A 15029-nucleotide genomic window follows, 5' to 3' on the forward strand; every position below is an offset into this window, starting at 1 on the left:
TTGAGATATGGCTGCCAAAAAAAACACTCTACTGTGAAGGTATGTGGTCACAAGATCCAACCTGAAAGATCACCAATAAGCAAAGATGAATGTTGTGATAGGATCATGTGTACTTGATCATTTCTTGCATTAGAAAGGGTGCTGTTTGGCAGGTGACTCTTAAACCTCACATATCCGAATGTCCTTAGACGGACCAACAAGATGAGCATTCAAACCTGTTCCTGGTGGCTCCTGCATTACTGTAAAACAAGCTTTACTGAAAAATATAGCAACAAACGGTCACTAGCATGGCTTGATTACCTATCTCACGTCAGTTTCAGGTCTCTTGAAGTTGTTTTTATACAATAGTGAAATGAATTCAACCACATGACTGCCTGGAAGGTAGAAAATCAAGCTTTGGAAACTTATTTTTAATAAAATTTACATTATGTACATGATCTGTTGGATGAAACTCCAGTATTGTGTTTAGAATGCTTTGACAATGACAGTCAGTCAGTGCACACTCATGACACACACACGCTACCTTAAAGCAATTTCTCTCTCTTGCTGTCACACCAAAATATACTTTGTATGAGCACAGACACCCGCAGTAACACTCTGGCATCTCCTCTTTCTTCTAATACAATCCACATTTATCAAGTGCTTTGCACTGCTGGCCTCAACAGTTATAACTATTATGCAAATGGTTCAAATAGGCAGAGAAAGCTCTGCAAAGGCAGCTCCAGCCCACTCCACTCAGGGCTCTCCGCCAGGCTGAGATCAAAGCAGCCCAAGCTGCTCATATTTATATTCATGAGGTACTATTTCTCCCAATGTAAAACTTTCCACTAAAGCATCCGGCTACCTAATAAGCCAATATAACACAGGCTGAGCTCAGGCTGAGGAAAGAAACCTGATAATCAATGATGATGAATAAATAAAATGTGACACACAAATGTGGGTACTGCTCTGGCGCCGTCCGACCAGTAAGTCCTACTGTCTTACTGTGTGTAAGACATGATGCATATGGGTCAGTGCAGTTCATGCTGAGTGTGTATGTGTCTGACACCATATGAATAAATCATGAGTGGGCCAAACCTAATGGCCACTGGCCAAGGTCTGACACAGTATTTTTAGATATGGTATTTTACTCAGTTTATGTCTTGTATCTGCCAAAGACATGAGGGGCCAATCGATGCTTGACGGGAAGCTGGGTTTGAAGTGATGGCGGGTGAGGCAAAGCAATTTCTTATGGGTAGACAGGAGGGTAAAAATCCTTTTAGGCTGGAACCACAATCTTGCAGGACTGAAGATATCTTACATCCAGTTGTTTTCCATAATTGCCTTTTAGTTTATGGGCCCAAGTAAACCAGGAGACACTGCAAGATTTACAGCCCAGCCTGACTAACCAAGGGGCCTTGAAATGCAACACACCTCCTTAAATCACACACACACACACACACACACACACACACACACACACACACACACACACACACACACACACACACACACACACACACACACACACACACAGCGGTGCTTTCTACCAGTTACGGTCTAATTGAAAAGTGTGCTGTTCTTGATTTATGCTTCTTTCAAAGCAGAGACGAGGTCTTTCAAAAGCTGCTAACTTTGATCAAACATTAAAATGTTTTAACATCAGCGTATAAAAGAACTGCGTAGGTAACAGATGAGCCTCTCTGTCCTTCTGATGCTGTGCACTTTTATCTGCATCTGCTGCGCAAGTTTCTGGTGTGTAATGTTTCAAACTGGAACTCTAAAGTAAAATTATACATGAACGAAAACCTTTCACAGATTTACTGACTATATCTGATCAGCACACCTTGTCAGCCTAATGAATGTAGCTGAGCATCAGTATAATAACCTTGTGGCACTATAGAGTTTATCAAACTGAAAAAGGTATCAATATTAATAATGTTTGTAATTGTTCAGTTTGAAGGAAATATGCTTATCTAGCAATATAAGTGTTTTCATGTATAATTTCTTCAGATTAGATTATTAAACCTGAGAATGGCATCTCTCCCTTCTGTGCCCATTCAGCATGTCTTATAGGTCATGAAAGAAAATCAACATTATGTTTGTCAATATTATACACTCCTAGTGATCTTTAGCAAAGGAAAGGTGTGAGTCTCTTAAGGTTTGTACCAGGGCTTTACAGTGGTAAAGGTTTTTGGTTTGAGTTTTCTCAGGGTGATATCCCAAATCATCTAGAAAACCATACAACTGCCACTTTGATACAATCACAAAGAAAGCAAAAAATGCAGCCTTTAAGAAGGGTTTCAAGGACGCTCTCTACTAAAATATTGTAATCAGGTCTCCTGTGGGGAAAACAAAGCTTTCAATGAAATGGTTGAGTGTGGAGGGGGGACATTTCAAACCCTCAGAGAAACAGGTCAGCACTGGGACTGAGACAGAGGAGAGCAGGACAGGGAAGCCAAATTCCAAAGATGCTTTGCAGAACACAAGCTCGGGCTCGTCAGTTTTTGTTGCACAAAAGGCTCACTCCCACGGATGCTTGTGTGTGCGCGGGTCACTCGACACAGCCCCAAAAAAAGCATAACGCGCAGCCTGCAGCTCCAGATCCTCTGCCCTCTTCCCTCGGTGCTCTCTCTCCCCTGCTCCATGATCAAAGTTTGTTTACGTTTGTGGGGTAACTTTGCAGGTTACATCTAAAACTCCCACACAGCGCACACTCTGTTATATTATATAAGCTCTATCAAAGCTGTGCTCGCTAGGTTTCACAGCTGTTAGTTGTTAGTCTATAGAGCCATTACCAAATCAGCCACTAGCCTTATTTAATCTATACAGAGAACTGCAGTATTATATTTATCTCTACTCTGATTGCCTGACAGCCCTCCTTTGGACACCTTCTAACAACAAACAAAGCCATGATAAGATATTATGGTGGTTTGTTGCAGTGTCAGATATTTGACTTATCATGCTTACAGTAAAAAGAGTACAACAATACTTAGTCTACAGCTAGGCTAGTGCCTCATTGGGGCTGTACTCAGGCACAATGCTTTCAGCTAACGTCAGTATGCTAATAGGCTCACAATGTTTATCTGCTAAACTCCTGAAGTTTAGCAACTCCTGAAGTTTAGCAGATAATTTTTGCCACATTCACCACACTTTTAGTTTAGTGTGTTAGCATGCTGCATATGTGAATAAGTACTTAACAAAAATGTAAACTGAGGATGATGGGAATGTCCTTTATTAATGTACCAAAGGATAAACCAAAGAACTGCACAAAATGACCATGATGACTGCGGTAGATGAAAAGTGAGCGGATCATCAAGGTCATTAGGATTCATTGTTTGGGAACCATGACATAGGTGTTTATAAAATTTCACAGCAATGCAAGTCGGGCAATAATGGTGGGCAGACGGACCAACTAACCAGCAATGTTATCCATAAAGGTAGCATGGCTGAAAAAGGAACTTTGATTTTCCCAGAATTCATGAACCATTTCATGTTTGTGCTGGATTGGCGGTCATCCGGTAAAATCTTCCACTTCAAAGAATGAAATGTGTTTTACATGTCCAACAACAGCAACAACGGTTCAAATTTTTTGTTAGGAGTAACAAGTTGGAAATTAGCGTTTTGGCTAACAACCGCACATTTAAATATCAGAGAAGAAAAAAAGGTATCGATGTCCATGCTATTCAGCGATCTCTTAGAACTGTGGCACAAAGACACATCAGGAGTGAGTTCTTATCATGAAATATGGTGGCAAAATAAAACAAACACATCTTCCCTCTCAAAACATGTGGGTGTCCTACAGGACAATTGATAACATAAAAGTTTTATAACAGGGCGTGGTGTGCAGTGGTTAGCACTGGGTTCAAACCCCGGTTGCCCCAGCCTTTCTGTGCAGAGTTTACATGTTCTCCCCGTGTCTGCGTGGGTTCTCTCCCGGTGCTCTAGCTTCCTCCCGCCGTCCAAAGACATGCAGGTGTCTCTAAATGTGAGTGGTTGTCTGTCCTGCGATGAAGGTGTACCCCGCCTTTCACCCAATGTCAGCTGGGATAGGCTCCAGCCCCCCACGACCCTGTACACAGGATAAGCAGTTGACGATGGATGAAAGTTTTATAACAAATGCAACCAGTAAGTGCAACTTTTCAACATTTGGGATCAATTATCCCAAATATATTATATTCTGGATGACCTGAACTATGGGAAGCACACAATTAAAGTCATGTAAATTCAAGTATGACTTGATCTGATATTATGATGTTTCAACTCTCTAAATTTGTCAGCATCTGTGCCTTAGACCAACTAGGAAGGAACCATCCTACATGTGCAGCAAAGGAGCGCTCCACTCTGATTGACTATTACATGCTATCGTGTAATGTGGTGAGTGTGAGAGTGTCTCTTGCGGTGGGGAATTACTGCAGACGAGTGCTCGGCAGCAGCCTCTAATTGTTAGCAGGTTATTCATTATGGATGGGAGACAATCAGGCAGACAGACCTCGTTCCTCTCCACAGACCCCAGGGCCATTCAGAGGAGCCAAGACGTTGAACAGCAGGGTCATGAAATGTTCTTTCTTCTTGTGCGTCAAGGCAATTTGTGTGTCCTGTAGCATCACAAATCTGTCAAATCTAAGACACAAGCTACATTTCAGACATGTAAATTTGGTCAGATACTTCAAGCTATACTGCTTCGAGGTGATTCTTGTCTTCTGTTTTCTGAATGAGAGAGTAGACAGAAATTGCCAAAAAAGGTCAAAGTTAATTTCATGATACTGGAGATGAGGAGCAGTCTCTCTGTGAAACACGGGACATAAGTCACTGGCGGTTAGATGTGGTGGCGCTAAAGCTGAAGGCCCAGTGTTCAGCCTCACACTGTCTCCATTGATGACAAACACTGGAGTCTTTACAGAGGTCGACAGGTCATTTTTAGTCATGGCTGTAGATACAGGATGCTATTGAGCACACATGCAACTAAGAGCAGACACAGACGTTTTATTCTCCGAGTTCTGACAAGGGAGAACTGCTGGATTTTAGGAAACACTGGAGCAGCTTGTATACTATCCTGCACCATGGTGTACACTCTGGAGTCATTATCATGAACTCCAACTATTTTACTAGCAGTGTGTGATGCAATAATATGTTTCTTAAAGCTATATTTTACTGATCATCACAATTACGTGGACAAACAAAGATTTATGCCAAGATATGACTGAAACGTATAATATCTCTATACTATAAATAATTAGCCTGCCCAGTAAATTTACAGTATATTGGACTTACTGAAAGATAAATCCTTCCTCATCAAAATGTTGCCATGCCTGTCATCCATCTCATTATCTTATCTTGAACATCTATATTAAATGACATTTTAGTAATTTGAGATGGCTCCTTCTCCAAGTGGCTCTCTGTGCTAAGTACAGAGATGTAATTAATAATTTCCACAGCAGCCTCCATGATTACTGAAAGAAAAGTTAGGAGAAACTTAAAACTTGGAACAAGTTAGCGGGGGAATGGCTACTTTAGAGGATCTGCAATTGCAGCAGGTTTCATTCCGATAAGCCTTACAACTCTGTTTAGAAGTTACTGGCTGGCTCTGACCTGGTCCTGCTCCGCTAAATCAGTTGTCAAGACTTCCTCTGAGGCGGACCAGCTGAGGTGAGGTTCCTCCCTTTGCATCTGTTAGCCTATTGATGGAGGTCTGCACAGTGTGCCTTTGCCTTTACTGCCTTTGCTGACTTTACAGTATTGTATTTCTGCACTGAATTCAATTATTAGCTCAGACTACAGTAGCAATGTTGGGGTTATCTGGGGTGACTGGATGCACTGGTGTTTCATGGAACCTCATTGATCTGGATCTGACTGATGTTACATAAGGTTGCTTCAGTGTGAGACGATGGCACCCGAGGGAGTGTGTTCACAAGGCCACCTCTTGCCTCCAAATGTATTATGGGTTATTTATGGGAAAATGTATTCAACTACAACCCTGTTCTGATTCTGTTTTGTCTGTTTTGTTAAAATATCAGTCTTCAAAAAGGGATTGATTGCATAATCCCTAAAGTTGTTTAGATAAATGTCTGTGTTGATCCCTCTGTAAGTGTTACAAGTTCAGTCTCTATGTGTGTGTGTGTGTGTGTGTGTGTTAAAGAGAGATTAGTCCTAGCAGCATAATGGTACCTGACATCAGTGTTGTTTTAAGTGACATCCACTTGCCCTCCAAGTGGCCTAAATCCTTCAGAAAAAGAGAAATGTATTCCTTTAGAATACATTTGTAAAGACAAACAATATAAAGAGAAACTGGATGATGCATCTTTACACCACTGGAGCAATTTTCCAATATTGCAAGAATCTTATGTTATACTGTGCCTGGCATGATGAGAGTGCTACAAATAAAAATGTTCACTTGTTTTGAGACTATCAAAGTGATGAGATCCTTTCCTTATTATGTATATGCCCGATTCCATTAGCAACATCTGAGATATCACACTGGATAAACACATTTTCTGTCGATCAAGGAGGTAAACAACAGTAAAAACAGCACCATAGAAACATTACCTCATCTAACTGTGGAATTTGTGAGGAGGCAAACAACAGAATGGCAGGCTATTTATTTCATCTAATCTTGAATCCAGTTCAAATTCTCTGTTTGGTTTATGTTCACCTTGTTAGCCAGAAAAAAGCCCGTACAGTGTTTGCCAACTGCCGCTATCAGCAGAGCTATGTTCAACACAGAGCAGAAGTTCAGAGTGAAGAATGTAAAGGGAAAGACCGATGTGAGGAAACAAACTCACATTCCTTACATTTCTCACCAGGTAATTATTAATGTGCCTTCATATCACCCAGCACTGATACAGGTTTGTGGGTTATTTGAAAACCTTAAACAACAGTGTCTATTATCCAAAGCACCTTAGTTCCCATGAGAGCTAAGTTGGTAATATCAGACATTTAATGACTGATAATTCCACCACATAATTAGAGCGGGGGAGGCATACACTGTTAAATTGAGCTGATAAAGACAAAAGCACGGTAGCTAGCTTCTTATTAAATTCATTACAGCCAGGATAGAGGGGGACGGGAGCAGAGACTCTCTCTTTTCTCTCTGTGGCTTCTTTGTTTCCTGGAGTGGTTCATGTAGGAGTCACCGTTCTGTGATTACAGCGATAGAAATCGAGTGGCTCCCACATCGACCCACACCTGGACCAATTCCACTTTAACAGCCGCAGTGAACGTGCATGCATCTATCCACACATCCTGAATATCAGGCCACACACTCAGCACAAACACAAACAGGAAGATGTGTGGACTGCAGCTGAAGATGGGTTGGGATTCAGAGGAATATGCAGATAGATATGGACTGACACACTGTATGACTTCTTTAAATATTAATGTTTTCCAATTTAGACCTAAATAACGTGGTTAGATAAAAGGCTTTATTTGATCTTATCTGTACTCTAACACCAGAAGGGGAGCCGAGCAGACTGCGTGTCAGGTAGTAAACACGGATGCTGACGCACGCTGATGCCGAGTCAGAGGATCAGCGCTTTTTCCTCCTGTGGCGTTTCTCTGTAAATAAAGTGAGTGTCTGTTGTTCGTTAGTGCCAAGCAGCAGCACAGCGGGAACTACTGCAAATCAGCTTGTTCAGCCAACTCGGGTCACGACTTTACTGTAAAGAGTTAACAATGACAACAAAACAACACGGAAACCAGGAGTGAAACATCAACATGCGGAGAGTTTCACTTGGCAGTGACATTTTGCCTCAAGCTATGCAATTCTAAAAAACACAATCGGTAAGAACAAAGTCCGTACAATGAAATCTTGTTAACCAGTTTGGGTATAGCATTGAGCCATGAATGGTCCTCAGGGGGAATTCCTGGGACACAAATAGACCATCAAACCAGCAATCATTAAAAAAAAAAATGCAGAAAAACAACTCATGTTACGGAAAAAGGGTTTATTGAATAGATCAAGACAGCTCAGTGGAGCAGGTAATCCCATACATTGTTAAGCACCATGTGGCTCCATTTTTGGGATATTCAATAATTAACAGTTAATTAGCATATTTGTTCTGTGCTGGGAGTGAATGGGGGAGGCTGAGGCTGCTGCTCAGAGTGACGTCATTCACCCAGGAGAAAAGATTTAGTTAAAAAGTTAGCTAATTCTAATTCAACTCCACTGCAAACAAGCATGCCCTGTGGGGCTAAGTAATTAACAATCAAGCTGCTTTCCTCTCCTCTCCTCAGCTTAAGCTGTTCTTTGACAATGCAGCCTGAAACCACAGTGAGTTCAGAGCATGTTGAGCAACATGAATGTATGTATACACATACAGGTTAGACGAGTTCTTGCTTTTATCTGAAGCCCAGTATCACACATTAGACTCTGGAATTTAGGTTCTTTCAGTTTCAAAGGTTTTTATGAGCAAATAAAAACTGCGACCAAATTATTTGATGACATGAGGCCAACAGAGATAAAATGATAGGTAGGAAAAATGAAGTCGCTTGTTTACCTGTTTGTCCACCTGAAACTTCACTTCTCTGCTCCTGATTCCATGCTCACTCTATTTCTCTCTCTTACTGTTGGCTCGCTCTACTGATTATCATGCCACATGACTTCCTGTTTCTCAGTCTGCGGTGGCAGCTGGTAGGTGTGGATGGGAGGGAGCTGCCTGGACCTTACCGGAGACCTGCAGGCCACGACAGGATGAGTTTGCACTGATCTAAAGAGAAGATTAAGCTGATCTTAAGCTGTGCGTGAGAACGGTTTCACTACACACAGCAGCATTTACCTGTTTTACATAGGAAACCACTAAGTTGACCTCAGCAGCAGCTACAAGTCAGTCTGGACTCCCCTGGGAGAGCCTGGTACTTTCCTGCTCACACTCCACCCCCTGCTTTTTTCCTTCTCTTATCCGCCTCACCTGCTCATCTCTTTGTGCACTTTGAGCCCTCTCAGGGGGCCAGTGTGGTTGGACTTGTTCTCCCAGTTCCAGAAACAAAAGCCCCGCATGTGAACCAGTCATTCATATCACATTCGATCCAGACCTGCATCTACACACAAGATCCAACTTCACCGGACAAATACCAATAATGTAATGTGTCTTGTTTGCTCATGGAAGACAACAATGAGGGATCAGACTTGGGTTAAAGGGCAGCACGAACACAGAGAAAGGCGGATGAGGGTAGGAATAAATAAGAGAGTGATGAATAGAAAGATGAGGAAAAAGTGGAAAATGAGAGCATGTGTGGGTTGTCTCGGTGTGGACCATCTGGACAATAGTCTGAGTGTAAGTCTCCCTTCCTGAGGCTGGGTTTCTGGATGGGTTCTGTGCTGTATCAAGTTCCATAACTCAAACTGAAGACACTTGCATCTGAAGAGGGAGAAAAGAGAGGGCATTGTTCTCTGCTCCTTAACTAGGAGAGAGCGACTCCTTATTTCTTTCTTCGTCATGCGATGTAGGCCGCAGAGCTGAAGGGAGTGAAAGAGGTATCTACTGGCACCAATAGGTGGGCACACAGGAATCCCAGCTAATAAAGCACCTTGCCAACCAGAGATGCACTATGTAGAGATTGGCAAGCTATTAAAGGCATTCCAGAGCAAGAATGTGATGTTTTGTGGTGCCCTTTGGCTTGAACAGTGCAATTTGGAGAAAATCAGCTGAAAAAATGAAAGGAGAGGATAACCCCATCAAAGCTGGGCAGACCAGTCTAACACTTGAGCAGGTGCTACTGTACCCCTGTCATTACCTCTGGGCCCCACAGGCATATCCAGTCTCAGATTCCACAGATTCTCAATTGTAAGTCTCCCAACAAGAAAGCTCTGGGAATCTGGAGGAGGGGTGAAGGTGGTGCATGTGTGTGAATGGATGGAATAATGGCAGAAGGAGGAGCGAGGACAGGGTAGAGAGCGGATAGGAATGTGGAGATCCATAGATGGAAATACATGGCAGGAACAACAGAGAGAGGCTAGCCGCGGCCTGCTTACAGATACTGTACCTGTCTGACCAGTCCACTAGACGAGACGACAACCTGGGCTAGACTCATTTCCTCTGCATTAGCTCTCCTGGACAATAACATTACAGGAAGCAGCTATGGGAGGTACGCTGGATATCTGGCTCTAGAGAAATAACATTATCCTGGGTCAGACACCCACCTGAGCTCTGGCGTGTCTGTCAGTTTGGCATTAGTTCTTTTAGAAAAACATGCCATTTTGAAATTCTTTCAGTAAGCATTTAGAAGAAGCTAGCAGGACTATCCTATTTCACAGAGACAGGTTTCACATAAAATAAAATAAATAATTGGAGAAGAGTTCAGTTCTTAAAGGAACAGTTTGACCTTTTTGGAAATATGCTTATCTGTTTTCCTGCCAAGAGATGTGGTTCATGTCTGTACAGTAAATATAAAGCTAGAACAGCATACATTTAGCTTAGCTTAGCGCTAAGACTGTAAACTGTAGAAACAGCTAGCCTGTCTTTAGTCCTATCTACTAGCACCTCAAAGACTCACAAAATAACACGTTATACGTCATTTGAACCAATACCAAAAATGACAATTATTTTGTCTGGGCAGATTTTAGACACAGTCAGGCTAGCTGTTTCCACCTATTCCCAGGCTTTGTGCAAACCTATGCTAACCGATTGGTGGCTGTATATTCATACTTAATGAATAAATGCAAATAGAGTGGTATCGATCTTCTCATCTAAATCTTGGCAACAAAGTGAATGATGTGTATTTTCCAAAATGTCAAACTGTTTCTTTAAAAAAACAAATCAGACGGGTAAAACTGCAGGAGAATTACAGTGCCAGTGAGTCTTAACCATTGTCCCACTTTGGTACCTGTGTAACCTGACTGAGACATGCATAGGTCATGGTAGCTGAATGCAACCTTTAAATGCACCGTATTGATTTTATGTAAAAGAAGGATGTGACAGCGAACTGTAATGCGGTTGGAGAGAGCAGAGCTGTGGCTGCCTCGCCAACTGCTACTTGTTCACGCAGATATAAATAAACAACAATGCCCACTCGCAGAGGAGGGCTTCAACTCGTGGCCTTTTGTTCTGCAACGCTACAACTCTTCAGACTAAATAAAAGAGACAAGGGCCAAGTACTCTGCATGCACACAATTCATCCCTACACACACACACACACACACACACACACACACAGACACACAGACACACACACACACAGGGTAACCATTGCTGCTGATATCTATAGAAGGCAGGTGAGTGCGAGCGCTCCTCACGGGTAGATAAGCCCAATCATTAAAAACATAAGGAAGCTATAAGGCTGAGCTGAGGTGGGGGGACAATGGGCTACATTTGTTTACAAGACAATAGCCCCCGAATGAGATGCTGCCAGAGTTAGCAGCTATTTCCGTCTGCCGCCTGAGTTGGTGACATTTAGAGACAATGGTCACAGTATGGGGTCTGTCCAACCTCCTACACTCTCAGACCTTTCCCCTCTGAAGGTCAGAGGGTGCCGCTTATCCCATGCAGACAAAACTATTGTTCAGCAGTCAGGTGGCAAGTCAACCAACCACGCAGTCAGTAATAACCTGGGGAAATACTGGGCACAGTAGACTTTACTATGATTAAATATTAAGTATCTGACGGGCCTGGTTCATCTGGGAGCAGATAGAAATAAGCATGTGGGCCACCAAGCTAGCTCCTCAGTACACAAAATTCACCCTTACCTACACTTACATATCCTCAGTCTGTGATGTTCTCTGCTATCCGTGAGTTACTTTGTGAAAGGTTTTGTGGCTATACGTCAAACCTTCATCTAAAAATTAATACAGAAATCAAAAGAATGGCTACACAATTGCAATGATCATTCAATTAATGTTGTGGGAAGCAGGTGTTTGTAGAAGGTGGACAGAAGCTTTACATTGAAATTGTATGGAAAGAGGTCTGACATATTTGGATTAGACAAGGAAAGCAGAGAAAATGTACTCCTGTCTACATCAGACATCCAAGTTAGTTGCCAAAAAAACCTCCCCCTTTGCTTTGATGTCTGCACACTGTCATATATCATCAATGTGTGATGTTATCATCCCAGGTGTTATTTTGTGATCATTTTAGAAGAATTCTTTTTTCTGCCTTCTCTGCACCTTCTTAAGTCAGTGACACCCTGGTCAGTGGTATATTAAAAATAAACCACCAAATTTTTACAGTGTTTAGGGGACTATTTTTTTTACTACTTTTTTGGCCACTTGGGGGCAAGGGAACAAGCTGTAAACACACACTGACATAGCCAAGTTGTTATGGCTAACATGTTAGCAAACAGTTGCTTATTCACACATCCAGGAGATGCAGAGTAGTTTTTCTGGGCAGTGCCACCTGAGTCACTTTCCTTTTGGCTCTCGTTTGGTCTCCTTCAATATTGATTAGTGCAGCTTTAAAGTGTCTTTAGGACACGTTGTTTCCTTTTAATTTAATTTAAGTTGTAGTTTTATGATATTGTAGTTTTAAATCTGTCAAGAGGAAATGTCAGGAATGGCAACATTCTTTCAAAGACCAATCTTCAGCTATAAGGAAACACCTGCCACATGGAGATAATGATTAACTTGGTTGTGTTCTCTGTCTTGGCATGTAGAAAATATCTCAGTTCAAGTCCTGCAACTTGATCCAGCTGAATTTGTGTAAAATAAATCAATGTTTTACTGAGGCTAATGAAATCTGAGCTGCAGTCAAACTCACACAAGACTGTGAGTGATAACCACGTGTTGGTGTGGGCTTGTTAGTTAATGTGGTTAAACAACTGATCATCTAGTACAGAATTACATAGGAAATATAACAATGTAATAATAATAATAATAAACTTATATAGCACCTTTTCAAGACTTACAAGGAACTTTACTTGGTAAAATATGACAAACAGGAATCATGAACTTGTTAATAACAATAAGAACAACAGCACAATCAATAAAACAATAAAACACGGTAATACAACATAACAATAAAAACACATGTTGTGGGAAGGTAAGATAGAAGGATAACGGGAAGGCTAGACTATACTAGAAGAGCCTTAAATGAAGAGATGGACTTGTTGTTCCAGAGGAGGCCTGATGGCACAATATATTTTCTGTTCAGTTACTTACACAGACTAACACTTTCTTTTGATCCCACTGGCAATAAAGTCATGCAAAGTTTTTTCCATTTACTGTGATAGCTTTGAGCTAAACAGCCTTATATCCAACAGTGGCAGAATCTAGGCTGGCAGCCCGGCACGCCTGGCCAAGCCCCACAGTGATTTTCTTAACCCGGCCAGGCTTTAATCGCAGCGACAGACGGCCCAGAGAGCGTATCAGGCCAGCCACAGGCAGAGGGATGACCGAGGAGTGAAAGCTCTAAGTGTAAGAGCACGACACTTTCTCCTCAGAGCGATCAGGCTTGGCCTTGTCTACGAAGAGTCTATGAGATGAGTGCAGACAGGAGAGAGAGCACAGAGTAATAGGATAAGCCCAAGATTAGGAGCAAACAATGAGAAAATGGGGAGAAAGGGGAGGAAAATCTGCAGAGTGAAAGAAACTGAGTTAAGGAGGGGAGACAGGCCGAACCCAGCGAGTGGAAGTAGGGCTGATTAGTGTTTGATTAGCTGGCTGGTCTGAGGGGAAATCTATGTCAACCAACACAGTGGCATTACGACTGCGCTCTGCCTGCTGCACCATCTGCTAGACTGAAGTATGCATGACTGACCTGCTATGCACTTACATGCTATACAACAAAAAAAAGCCCAGCAGTATATTGTGCTGTCGTTCCCAGTGGTGACAGGAAATCGGAATGATTGGGCTCTGGCGGCTCTAGTTTTATATTTAAGGTTTACATAAGGACTAACATCATACTGTGGGAATGCGGAGGTGTAGAGTTGATTCATAATGACTGTTCTTGATGGAAAGGAGTTTGTATCCTCCTCTCTTTAGGTTAGGCAACACTAAGCAAATACTCAGCAGACGTCTGACCGTTCAGCAGAATATGTGTTTCATCAGCTGCCGGTGCTTTAAGGAGATGCATGTACTGTATGTATGCACACACACACACACACACACACACACACACACACACACACACAGAGGGGTGTCACCCCCCCGGGAGAACAAACAGCTGAACGAAGACATCACATCAGCTGTCTGGGTGATTATGCTGAGAGGAGAGCAGCAAAGAGACAGACTGCGCTAATAGGTTATCGTCAAAAATCTCCCAATAGGCTTTCAGCCAACAGATGGGCGTGGCAGGCAAATATCAAACATTTTAATAATTGATTCATCTTTACGTTTTTCCTCTTAACATCTCTGAAATGTTCAGAAGGATGTCATATGTCCGTTACAAGGAATCAGAGCTTAAAGCGATGTCTTCGAATGGCTTACTTAGAGCGGCAGGAAATTCTAGACACAAACCAGAGAAAAGCTATTGTCAACACTACAGATTAGAAGAGGCAATATTGGGGAAGCAATCGATCGTGCTAATGTGACAAGACAGGTAGATGACGAAACTGTTCATTTCAAAGAAGCTACAACAGGAGATTCACATATAACATTAGTGGTATCTCACCATGCAGGTGAGTTAGTGCTGTTAAGTCACTTTCTTTAGTAGCACAAATTAAACTCCACCTCCATTTTATTTGGTTGGGAACAGAAGTTCCAGACAATAGTAACTCAAAACTTCTACACAAAAACATCTGCATGGGGACAGATGCCACTGGAAAATATGATGTGTGTGTGTGTGTGTGTGTGTGTGTGTGTGTGTGCGTTTAGGCTTAAGTGACCCTGTAACCTCGCAGTCATTCCCAATCTCACACATCTTCAGCTAACCCAGCACTGTTTGATCTGTTTTCATTTGCTTGTGCTGCTGATGATAAAGGAGGGCCCATGGCAAAATCTCACTCATCTCTGTGTCACACAGAAGTGTGTTGGATGAGATGGAGAAAAGCATTTTTGTGCGGTGAGTTCAACCCTAAACAATACTTAAGCTGTCTCAGTGATTGCCATGCAGTGATCAGTCATACACATTCACATGGCAGCAGTGTATCACCCCACTATCACCTCTTTGAAATCTCCTATAATC

General features: G+C 42.2%; 1 long non-coding RNA gene across 2 annotated transcripts; it reads right to left on the reverse strand.

The window, feature by feature from the left end:
- Nucleotides 1-3192: 3192 nt before the first annotated feature.
- On the reverse strand, nt 3193-9014 carry LOC119899913. Of its 2 annotated transcripts, XR_005443964.1 has the most exons (4): nt 8754-9014; nt 8475-8651; nt 4472-4602; nt 3193-4051 (listed from the first exon to the last, which is right to left on the reverse strand). It is a non-coding gene; the product is annotated as an uncharacterized LOC119899913 (long non-coding RNA). The 2 variants fall into 2 exon arrangements; XR_005443963.1 differs by having other exon boundaries at nt 8475-8831.
- Between the last annotated feature and the right edge of the window lie 6015 nt (nt 9015-15029).

The sequence above is a fragment of the Micropterus salmoides genome, unplaced genomic scaffold, assembly GCF_014851395.1.
Source record: "Micropterus salmoides isolate LMB-PRFRI ecotype aquatic unplaced genomic scaffold, ASM1485139v1 Ms_hic_scaffold_12, whole genome shotgun sequence".
NCBI lineage: Eukaryota > Metazoa > Chordata > Actinopteri > Centrarchiformes > Centrarchidae > Micropterus > Micropterus salmoides.